Raw genomic sequence first — 12,239 nt, forward strand, 5'->3', positions numbered from 1 at the left:
CGCCAACTTCCTGTATGACAGGCAGATATACATTTCTACCAATGATGGCGAAAGCGATCTGTTCAAAGTGAACAGAGGTGTACCCCAAGGAAGCGTTCTCAGTCCGCTTCTTTTCAACGCTGCAATGGCAGGTCTTCCAAAAGTGCTGCCAGAAGCCTTGAACATATCCATGTACGCAGACGACATATGCATATGGACGTCTCACAAATCTCTGGAAATCATCCATCATCGACTTCAACAAGCACTAAATCTAACAAGCGATTACCTCAAGGAGCGAGGCATGCAGATTTCTCACGCCAAATCTGTAGTTCTACCGTTCACGAGAAAGAAAGTGAAGAACTTGAAACTTTTTGTGGACGGCCACAGAATCGAAATCGCACGAAAGCATCGATTCCTTGGTGTTACTTTAGACAGCCAACTCAGATGGAGTCAACATATAGCCGATCTAGAAAACCAAGTGAACGGCACCATAAATGTTCTTCGTCGCATTGCGGGGACAAAATGGGGCGGAACATCGGCGTCACTACTACACGTCCATTGCGCTCTTATCCGTCAGAAGATTGCCTACTCCGCGCCAGTTCTCCACAACATATCCCAGACGTCTCTACAGCGACTTCAACTGCTACAAGCACGAAGCCTGCGCGTATGTCTGGGGGTTCCACAGGCAACATCAAGTTCTTTGACATTAGCAGAGGCACGGGAACCCAAATTTATAGTGATTCGAAATGTGGAGACCTGTCGGCACCTCTTTCGCCTAGTCACACAACACCCTTCACATCCACTCATATCACAAATTGAGAAGCGTCCCGGCACGCAAATACACCGTGTGTACCAACAGTACATTTCACGGCTTCCTGCGTCGACACATTGGCCGCCGGACTTGAACTATCCGCCCTGGTTGCTAGAGCTACCAACTATTGAAACGTCAATAGAAGGACTGCATAGTAAACATGACGTACCAGCCATTGCCGCTCTGCAGTTGGCCTCACATCACCTGTTTGACAGATACCAAGGCTACACTCACGTGTACACTGATGGCTCCGTCAACAAAGAGACTGCGACATCAGCATTCATCATTCCAGAGTTACATGAGGAACATGCATGTCGGCTGAGTCATCTTTCCTCTTCAACAACATCGGAGCTTGTAGCTATTTTGCTAGCCATAGGCTTTATTAAACTGTCAACGAGGCCCAGAAGGTGGGTGGTAATCACGGACTCCCTGGCGGCTCTTGCATGTGTGGAAAATGCCACTTCAGGAAAAATAGATATGCGTATAGTATACGCAATCTTGAAAGAACTTTCAGAAGCTACGGAGTCAGGTCATCACGTGGCATTTCAGTGGGTTCCCAGTCACTGCGGAATCAAGGGAAATGAAATGGCAGATGAGTTGGCAAAAGCCGCTCATAATTACACACAAACCCACCTCATTCCTGTATCCCAATGTGATATAAACCGAATTTTACGAAGAACAAAACGTGAATTATGTTTATCCACCTGGTTCCCAGACAGCACAAAGGAATCGATTCTGTACGCTGTTGACCCTAACCTTGAGTGCCAATTAGACCCCCAGCTCCCAAGACGTATCGACACACTCATTCAGACTCGGAACCGCTTACACAAAGCACTTCTTATTTCGGATTCATCGTGCATCATCGTCAACATGTTCATGCGGCCACGACGACGAGGATGTGCATCATCTGTTGCTCGACTGTCCGAAGTACGACACGCATAGACAGCGACTCGAACAAGAACTTCACACGCTGGACTCTGAACGAACGTTTTCCTTAGCGAAAATACTAGGCCCATGGCCGACTAGGATAAACCGTAAAGCAATGAAAGTGCTCCAGCGTTATTTTGAAGACACTAATATTTGCGATGGGTACTGAGTTCTTGAACTTATACGACTGTAGATATGTACATATGTATATATATTTTTTTATTTATTCTGTTATGTTAACAACTATGTGGAAAGGGGTAGCCGTCACCAAGCAATGGTGACAACAACTCCTTCATTTATTTTCTATTTCAATAAAAAAAAAAAAAACGAAGAAGGCAAATCCGTGTACTACCCATCATTCCCAAGGTGGCTGAACGATCGCAGCGCCAGAGTCCTCTCCAGTTAATTTTAGGAAACTCTATGCATCCTTAAGTAGAGGAAGCTCTACTTAAGGATGCCTGCCATGATTTCGGGAAAAAATGTATGATGTAGACTGTAGTGTCTTCCGTGTTCATGAATTTAATATACAATGTTGTTGGAAGGGTTGTAGGGGTAGGAGTCAGTGGGCGATCACGCAGGTGCTGCTGAATTTCACTTGACACAAAATATTCTGCCACAAAGGAATTTCTGAAGCCAGGAGGAGGGATCCGTTCTCTTTCAATGAGGCTGGACAGATTGACTATGAAATACACCGCGGAGTGTCAACACCTACTAAAGTTTGCAATAAATAATACAAAATGTATGACATAGAAAATTATAATTGCACGATTTTATCTGAATTCTGCCTCGTGAAGTATACTGCATTTTCAAGCAAAATGTCAACAGTGGCTAATATTGGCTACTTTAGGAGATCTGGTCTTATAACAGTGCAGAAGGAAAGTAATGCGTGTCTAATACTTTGCCCTGCGTAACTTCATTGAACGTTTCGAATACTACGGCCATTTTGCTTAAAAACTTTCGCCACAATATTTTCTTCGCCATAAAATGAAAGGCTCTGTGTTTGCGTTACGCTCATTATTAGTCGATGATGCCTGCTTTTTCGGTAAAAACATACACTGTAAAGAAATTGCACATATTATTTATAGTCATACACGGTTTCGCTTTGCTATGTTGCGGAGGTTTCGGTGGATCGCAAATAAAACAAGAAAAGAAATAATAAATGAATAAATATATAAATATATAATACATATCAGGCTTGGGATGCTGCAGTGTTGGTTTTTGAAGCTTATAATATTAGACAGACTTCGCTGTATACGTTTATTGTATTCTTTGTCCATGAAAAAATTAGCGCAGCTTGCACTAAGTTGTGCAAGGCTGGCCAGGTCACAGCACAGCTGATCGGCACCTAACTGGTTCTGGCTTGGCTATGCTTTTCCACACTGACCTCTCGCTTTCCAAACCCTTGCTGTACTATAGGTACCATACATGGCTATGCTTGTTCTCTTGCTCTTTTTTGAATCTGCTTATTTCTATTTGTTTCTTTCTCTCTCTATTTCTTTCTCTTTCCCGCCCTTTCTATCCTTCTTTCTTTCGCTTCCCTTTTTCTCTCTCTCTCTATTTCTTGTTTCCTCTTTCTCTCTATCTCCTTCTGTCTCTCGCTATTTCTTTCTCTCTCTCTTTCTGTCTCTGTTCCCTTTCTTTCTCTCTATTTGCTTCTTTCTCTTTCTTTGCATGCTATGCTTTACTCTCTCCCCTCCTCCTTTCCCTCATCCTCACATCTCTCGTCCTCTCCCTCAATTTCCTTTCCCACCCCCTTGCTATCCTATAATATACAAAGCTACAATACGCTCTGCTAGCGTGCCTGGATAGCCGAGTGTTTACGCGGGTTCATGTGTACGCGGGTTCGAATCTCGCCTCGCCAACAATTTTTTTTCGCCATTTTTCTCTTCCTCTTTATTTCTAGCTCTTTCTTTCTCTCTCTCTCTTTCTCTCGTTTTTTTCTCTGAGTACCCGTTCTCTCACCCATCAGAGTTATTGCATAGCACGCCAGACAAATCGGCGCACGTGTTCAGCGAGTGAAGCAGAATGGGAAGAAAAGGATGAAGAAGATGATAAAGAGAGCAGGTGCCGGTTCATGATGATGATAATTTTCTATCTACGACACACGGCACACCTCGACCATAACAGTTCTGCTGTAAAACGCGATATCTTTTGTAAAAATGCGTCACATTCTCATGGCATGATTCCAAGGTATTCAGTAGTACATTTCAAGAAAGAAAATGGAGGAATGTGCTGTTTTGTGTGATTTTCAATAATTAATGTTAATTAGCATGTAATTGAATATCTAATTATTCTGCAATGAGTCAGCTTCAATCCTCGCATAGAAAGAATCAAATATTAGGTCCAAAATGCCTGCACAGGTTGTTTTTTGGTTGTACTCGTTTCGAGCAAAGAAAAAAAATACTCTTGACGTTGGTCCTGGAAAACGCACATCGAACGATCGTCGAACTTGGTAGTGTCTCCAGCACAGTGATCCTCTGCAGCAATATGCAGCACAATAAAGTTAAATGACCGCTAATTATCCACTCAGGAAACCTGCACAAATGCGCACACTGCATTTCAAGCCGTTTGAAGAAACACTTGGTGCATGACGTGCCTCTGAAGTTAATGTGTACAATTGTACACAATGCCGCTGAAGGGGTTATACACATATAAGCCCGACTAGATATCGCGTTCTCAGAAAAGAAATTAGAGCTTGCTTTTTCGGAGAATCTGCGTGGAGTTGGGCGTTTTTGTGGAGCAGCTTTTTTTTTAACCATACCTATATGGGCTGTATAATGCAGTGTCACTCAAACAGAATTAGGCAGTCAAAAACTGAATTATTTCGGCTTATTGTGGCTTGCAGATATTTCAGTAGCGTGAATATCTGTGTTTTGTGAACTCTTCTGTCGAGTGAACATTTCTTCGTGTTGTGACTAAGTATAGAGTGTTCGTCTACATGCCTACTTATATAGTTTTGTGACTGTCGCCTATTTTACGACCGCAACTATTATGCAAGAGAAGAGTAGTAGCCGGCGACACGCAGAGGTACCAATCTCCCCTGAAATACACTAATTAATAATGATATCCGAAAGGACTGTCTGACACAAAATGCAAAACGTCAATAGAAGTGTATTGTAAAGTCATGAAATTACAAGCTGCATATTTATGAGCAGTCAATAGACTTCAGAGTAAAATGAAGAGATTTAACCTCTGGCTAAACAGATTTAAAATGCTTTTGTTGTTGTTGCTGTCGACGTCCCCACGTGGAAGGCCTAGGCCAACGAACCTAAATTGCTGGTTCATAATAAAGTTTATTCCTCCTCCTCCTTGTTGCTGTTTTGGCAGTGTCCTCTGTACAGTGCGAGAAGCTTAGTAGGGTAGGAATTCGGGTTATTTGGTGCCGGTGATTCACAACGTCGTTTTTGCGCCAAATCAAAGTATGTACAAGGACGCAGAAAAATGAAATGTGCAAAAGCGTAAGCTGAAACGTGTTGCGCTTGTGCATGCACGCTTCATCTTTCTCTGTTGTTGTTCACTTTGATTTGGCGCAAGCACGACGTTATGTGCAAAGCTGGTTGCTTTACTTTTTTTTTGCATTATTGCTACAATGTGACAGACATTTTTTACGTGTTTTTGTTTTATAAATCGGGGGTTTTACGCTATGAAGACTCAGTTATGAAGCATGTCGTAGTGATGGAGTCCAGGTTTCTTTTGAAAAGTCGAGGGATTACTTAGCGTAGATACACGTTTAATAATCCGATGAGCGGTTATTGCAGCAATGCTGCTATGGTCGAGGCTTGCCGTGCCCGTGTGTCGTAGGTAGAATGTTGTCATTATCATTAACCGGGAGGCGCTCAATCACCGCCCAAGCATTCTGCACAGATGGTTGACAAGAGTAGCTGAAACGGGCCCACCAGCTCTCCTGGGACACAGCCTTTCGCGACTTAGTGACAGCTGCGCTAAATTTTTTTAACGTACATAAACGCACATAACGTACATAAACACACATGCACACAAGTGATAAATTAAGATGTATATACGTCTTAATTTAAGAACACGGGGTCTTTTAAATCGTTATTCTAGCTCCATATTATTGCTTCTCGTTACAGGGGCTCTATGGTTTGCCAGCTGCCAGCTGCGAGGGTATTCTCCTGAACACGTGACAGGTGCACGACCCAATGAAAAGGCCTGGCGACGTCGTGCGGTGCTGCATCGAACGAGACGCAGGATTTACTACCTGACGACAGAATGCCAACATCAAACCGGTCAAGACAAGTTGTATCCGATGGCCGCGCTTGCGAGAGGGAACCGGTAAGAAATAGCTTTACGCAAAAAAAAAAAAAAATGTGGCGGCTCTTCCATGTTTAAGCGCTGCAATGTGTGCGCCGCTCCGAGAAAATGCACCTATTTGGCTGCAACCATGAACGCTAATGACCCTAGCTCTTGTTACCGCACGGAGTATAGACAGTTGCATTCTCGTTTTCCGTGAGATGTCTAAGGCAGAATATTATTATAATGCGTACCCTGTATGCAGTGGACGGTGCAGCGTGTCTAAAATGTAAGAATATTTATGGTAAAAGAAAATGTGACGAGAGAACTGAGGACAGAAGCGGCTGCAGTAGTAGTAGTAGTAGTAGTAGTAGTAGTAGTAGTAGTAGTAGTAGTAGTAGTAATAATAATAATAATAATAATAATAATAATAATAATAATAATAATAATAATAATAATAATAATAATAATAATAATAATAATAATAATAATCAAACGTTTATTTAATGTGCCCAGGAACAACCGTGAGGTCTTTGTACTGGCGCACGAAAAAAAAAAACAAAGGCAAACATTCATAATAAAATATCAGAGATAAAAAACGTTATAAAATTGCACATATACAACTATGCGCAGGCAGAAAAAGAAATGTCAACAGTGTACGAGGCTATGTAAGTACAGTGCAAAGCTCGGAGCAGAACAACGACTGGGAGCTGGGAAAAACATCGAGCTCCAAAAAGTAAGTATTTTAAAGACGTTGTATCCTGCCAATGGTCGAATGTTCACAGAGGTAGGCGGTTACATGAAAAGGTCTATTCTCTCTGGTCAGCTTACGTGGAATTCGGAAATTAAGACAGTTGAGCAGTACAGGGCAGGATATGATACCATGCACAAGCTTGTAAAGAAAAAAAATCGGCAGATCCCACGTACCGTGGGAATCGATGTTATGCGAAGCATGCGCGGGATGGTGACTTTGGCGTAAGTTTTCACACTGAGCGAAAAGTTACGGGATGACGCTACAGAAATATGGAAGTGGTATACGCACACTCATATGTTAAATAGTCGGATATGTATTATACAGCCAGATGTTTACAGTTGCGTAACGATGGCAACAGCAACATGGGTGTTACGAACACCAGACGCGATAAGCTGATATGTAGTGCTTGTATTCTTCAATACTGGATAGCGCGAATCCAAAGAAGGAACACAGATGCACAGGACAGGGGTTTCTCGCAACTAAGCTTCAATCAGGAAAGTTTCCCTAGATATATACACAGCTGAGTGGCTCGCGCAGGCGCACTGCACGTGCGTTACAGTTCCAGTTACAGTTGTTATGCTTATACTTGTCCGTTATGACGGAGAACGTATGCACGTTTCACGAACCCGTGTGTATGCGTAGAAGGGGTTCTTGACAGTTCTTGAACAACGTCGTCGCCACCGTGATCAGTGAGCACCAGCAGCTGGACCGGACTTGTTAATCGAATCTGTTCGTGATCGCGGCTATGAGTAGTCTAGTGAAGTACGAGGTACAGTGCAGCTCGTGGAAATCCGGGATGCCTGTTACGATGAAATGATCTACGATGCCTCCTGTCGTGGACTCACCGGACTTGTTAATCGAATCTGTTCGTGATCGCGGCTATGAGTAGTCTAGGTGTAGTGAAGCGCGAGGTACAGTGCAGCTCGTGGAAATCCGGGATGCCTGTTACGATGAAATGATCTACGATGCCTCCTGTCGTGGACGCGGCAGCGAAGTTATTTCATGCCCTCTCCACATCCAATCTGCCCTTCACGCAGTATAAGAACCAAGCGTTTTTGGGTCTTGATAAATCAATGAAGTCACCGGTAATGATGAGATATCTGGTTCTCTCAGCATATTTATTGCAGGAAGCATTGACGTCGGTTTTTGCGTAGTCCATGTGGTCCACGTTGCGGACCACGTGGACGAGTGGATAGTAGCTGAGCGTCTTTCAGGGGTGTTCTGTATTGAGTTTCCTCACTCTCCTTTCGTCCGAAGCGGTGGTGTGGTGGTTAAGGTGCTCAGCTGCTGACCCAAAGGTCGCTGGCTCGATCCCAGCTGCGGCGGTCGCATTTCGATGGAGACAAAATGCCAGATGCCCGTATTCTGTGCGATCTCGGTACATGTTAAAGAACACCCGATGGCCAAAATTTCTGGAGCCCTTCGCTAAGGCGTCTCTCATAAACATATCGTGGTTTTGGGACATAAAACCCCAACAATTATTATTATTAACACTTTCCTTGCGTGTCAATGTGTGTGTCCGCGGTTACTGCGTTGGTTGAGACTCTCTATCACCTGTGGCACATACCCGCATACCTTTAACTCTGGTTTACGGGTATGTGCCACACGTGACTGAGATAGATAGATAGATAGATAGATAGATAGATAGATAGATAGATAGATAGATAGATAGATAGATAGATAGATAGATAGATAGATAGATAGATAGATAGATAGATAGATAGATAGATAGATAGATAGATAGATAGATAGATAGATAGATAGATAGATAGATAGATAGATAGATAGATAGATAGATAGATAGATAGATAGATAGATAGATAGATAGATAGATAGATAGATAGATAGATAGATAGATAGATAGAAACGGCCAAAGTGCCTGAGGTTCGCTAAGAAATGCTTCGCATTTAATAACAGATCAGCGCGATTTCGTCGGCAGCAAAGTGATGGCAATGATAATAATCCAGCAGCGTTAGAGCGAGATCCAGAGTCATTTCTAGCGAAACGATGGTTGTAAATGCTTAGGAATTTTTTCTGGACTCGCTCAATGGCGTTGCTGCTGGAATTAGGAATGCCATTCCAGATCACAGATGCATACTCAAGTTGAGGGAGACAGCGCGGTGTACAATTTTCGGAAGGGCACAGGAGAACGGAATTCTCTAGACATTCTGCAAACACAGCCTAGGGTGCGAAGACCCCGCAAAGCAACACGCTTAGCGTGAGCAAAAAAGTGTAAGGTGCCATCAAAAAGAACACCTAGATCATTGATCTCACATACCTTACACACGACACAGAATTGACAGAATATAAAAATGGCACACTAGATGTTTTTCGAGTGAAACTCATTACCTTGGTTTTTGAAATATTCAGGGAGAGGTAATAATAATAATAATAATAATAATAATAATAATAATAATAATAATAATAATAATAATAATAATAATAATAATAATAATAATATAATAATAATAATAATAATAATAATAATAAGTGAGCAACTAAGATATTGTTGTTTCATGGGTGCTGGTCATGTTACTGTTGCTGTAGCGAAAAAAGTAACTACCTTACTATTGGTAAAAAAAAGAAGCATGCAGACGCTATGATCAGTAAAATGGCGCGGACGTCTGCATTAATCCATGTTGTTTACATGTTTTTATTTATTTATTTATTTACCCAATGTCTGCGTTGCCTCGAAGGCATTATCGCAGGGGAGACAATTTGAGAAACACAAGTTTGAGTTATATGCCGAATATGTTGTGGAATGTCTAAAAGAACATTTTTTTGTCTTTCCATAAATGTCATAATTTCCGTAGGCTTTCACAGAGGTCGCTAATTTTATTGCCAGTAAGGACTTTTCGGGGTCTCGTGGAGCATCGGAAGGCGGATATTCGTAAAAAAAGATGTATACTGGAATCACACGCATGTTGAGAGAAATAGTATAGAGACTTGAGTGCTATGTGCGCAGCGTTTCATAAAAATACTCTATAATGAAGTGAAGTGACAATTAACGAACACAGCATGAAGGATAACGAAGAAAATGCGCCGAATCGGACCCTGATTCAGCTTATTGAAGCTTACACAAGTGTTTTTATCTATCCTACAAAACTATCTGTAATCCAGAGGCGGGATCCGGATGTTCTTACCCCCCCCCCGCCCTTGATTTTTCAATAGTCCCCAAGAAGACGACCTCTCCAATAAAATGACCTCACCCCGCCCCCCTTCCCATCTCGGAAAAATACTGTACCCGCTGTTGTCGCCCTTTATCTGAGCGCTTATATGACGGCATGCGCGTTTTTCGAAACAAGTATATACTATTTTTATGCCTTGACACATCTCCCAAGAGGTGTGTGTTCTTACCTGCATGTGACGGAGAGGATAGGTAAACCCTTCTTTTTTCGTTTTTATACAAGCCATCGTGAATGGTGCCATGTTCATGCTTGTACAATATACTTATTCCATCTCCCAGATTACCTTCATGTGCAACGCATCGTTTCCAAAGACAACGTAGCTTATGCTTTTCTTTCTTTCTTTCTTTCTTTCTTTCTTTCTTTCTTTCTTTCTTTCTTTCTTTCTTTCTTTCTTTCTTTCTTTCTTTCTTTCTTTCTTTCTTTCTTTCTTTCTTTCTTTCTTTCCTTCTTTCCTTCTTTCTTTCTTTCTTTCTTTCTTTCTTTCTTTCTTTTGTTGTGAAGGCCGACATCAGCACTCGGCTGCAGTGTGGCCATGGGGTATCCTTTGCCCAGTACACCCTGTACATACATATCCGCTCATATATACAGCTTGCACGAGACCTGTAAGCGTGGCCATGAAAATGGTGCAACGCCAGACAGACATTACGTACTCTCCTCACGTTCGCGATCCGGCCATTCGGGTGCCATAAGGCGAGTTGGCAACCGCTTGTTTATGCAAAAAGAGCTGAAACTTGCAGAGCCGGTGTTGATGGGGTCCGTAAAAGGCTTCTTATTACGGCAATAAAGACACCTTTGCTTTACATTTGCCCTTGCGCCTCTGTACAAATCGCTTCGCTCGCTCTTTTCAGCTTTGCTTATACGACTCTAAGGCCGCGCGGAATACAGAAACCACATATTCCACGCCATCTTGCACGAAAGCCTTAGCAGGACTGACGTAATTAGGACGCAGTGTATAGGTGAAATACACAATAAAGGCAAAATTTTGTAGGAAGCATTGACTACTTGTCGAGCAATTTCGGCAATGCAGAAGTCTTTTGCATATCCTCATAGCCCAGTGCCATTGCTCACGTCATTAGGTTTGAATGTTTCGTGAAATCTTGCTTTAATATTGCTCGAAGGCCGCTTCCACTGGCCACTGCCAGGCTTGACCTTCTTGGTGTTTATTTCTGACCGAAACAAACACCAGGAAATGCAAAAGGAATAAAGCAAATATAATACTATAAAATAAAAATAATAAACGTAATTAAACGTGTAAAATAAAAACAAAATAAGCGAGAATATATACAGGAAATGTAAAATACGACGCGTTAGCCAGTGCACCAAAAATTTTGACATTATTTTCATTCGGTTTGAACCCAATGATTCACATGTAAGCATGATCATTTTGTTGTCTCTTTGTTGATTTCGCACTCCTGTGCAATTAAACTTGTTTTGTCTAGTATGTTGCTCACCCCGTGTGGACGTCATGCTCGCGGTATCATTATAAACAAATAATAATACATAAATAAATTTAAATAAATAAATAAATAAATAAATAAATAAATAAATAAATAAATAATAAATAAATAAATAAATAAATAAATGGCCAGTGTTGATATTATCAGAGTGACATGGCCGTTGAATAGGGTCAGATACGATTATCGACGTCATATTCCATTGCATGCATACTGGGGGCACAAGATGCTGAGGAAGCTATTGTCTTCAAAGATAGCGGGGTTGGCCACAGGTGGCGTGACTTGAAGATGCCCTCCTTCAAAGGCACTTTCGAAACGAGAAATGTCCGTACTGAGGGCGATTCTAGAAGGAAGGCTCTCTCAATTTGTTTGGTTAAGTGAAAATAATAATGATAATAATAATAACGTTGACACGTACAGAGAAGTGGGCACGTTATGTATGGGAGAGCATTAGGATGCGTGAGGCGAGAGATCCGTCGTGCTCGATTATTATTTGGTCGCTTAAGGGGCAGCTTAAGGAAAGAACGCAAAAACAAATAAGGTCGAGCAGCCTTGTGGCGGTAGGAGAACGACGAAAGACAATACCGTCATACTAAAATACTTGTGTTATGCCAGTGGTCAGAGAGAATGAACCTTGCAGCTCGGTTGTGGACTGACTCGGGTGTATTTATTTATTTATTTATTTATTTATTTATTTATTTATTTATTTGTTTGTTTGTTTGTTTATTTATTTATTTCCTTACTTACTTATTTATTTATACATACCGCAGCCCTGTAGGCTATTGCATGAGTGGGTGCGGATAGAGGCAACATAAAAATAAACAAACAAAATAAATAAAAGCTTCTACTATTCAATAGTTTCTGAGACTAAAGGG

This window comes from Rhipicephalus sanguineus, chromosome 5, assembly GCF_013339695.2.
Source record: "Rhipicephalus sanguineus isolate Rsan-2018 chromosome 5, BIME_Rsan_1.4, whole genome shotgun sequence".
Lineage (NCBI taxonomy): Eukaryota > Metazoa > Arthropoda > Arachnida > Ixodida > Ixodidae > Rhipicephalus > Rhipicephalus sanguineus.